This window comes from Nannospalax galili, unplaced genomic scaffold (genome assembly GCF_000622305.1).
Source record: "Nannospalax galili isolate Female #2095 unplaced genomic scaffold, S.galili_v1.0 scaffold716, whole genome shotgun sequence".
In the NCBI taxonomy this organism is placed as follows: domain Eukaryota; kingdom Metazoa; phylum Chordata; class Mammalia; order Rodentia; family Spalacidae; genus Nannospalax; species Nannospalax galili.
Window position 1 is genome coordinate 2,984,220 of NW_008339517.1, and position 246 is coordinate 2,984,465.

The following is a 246-nucleotide window of genomic DNA, read 5'->3' on the forward strand; positions in this document are numbered from 1 at the left end:
AAAGGCCTTCTCTGCATCTATTGAGATGACCATGTGGTTCTTGTTGTTGAGCCTGTTTATATGGTTTAAGACGTTTATTGACTTACTTATACTGAACCATTCCTGCATCTCTGGGACAAAGCTGACTTGATCATGGGGGATGATTTTTTTGATGTGTGTCTGTATGCAGTTTGCAAGTATCTTGTTGAGAATTTTTGCATCTATGTTCATTAAGGATATGGGTCTATAGTTTTCTTTTTTGGTTGT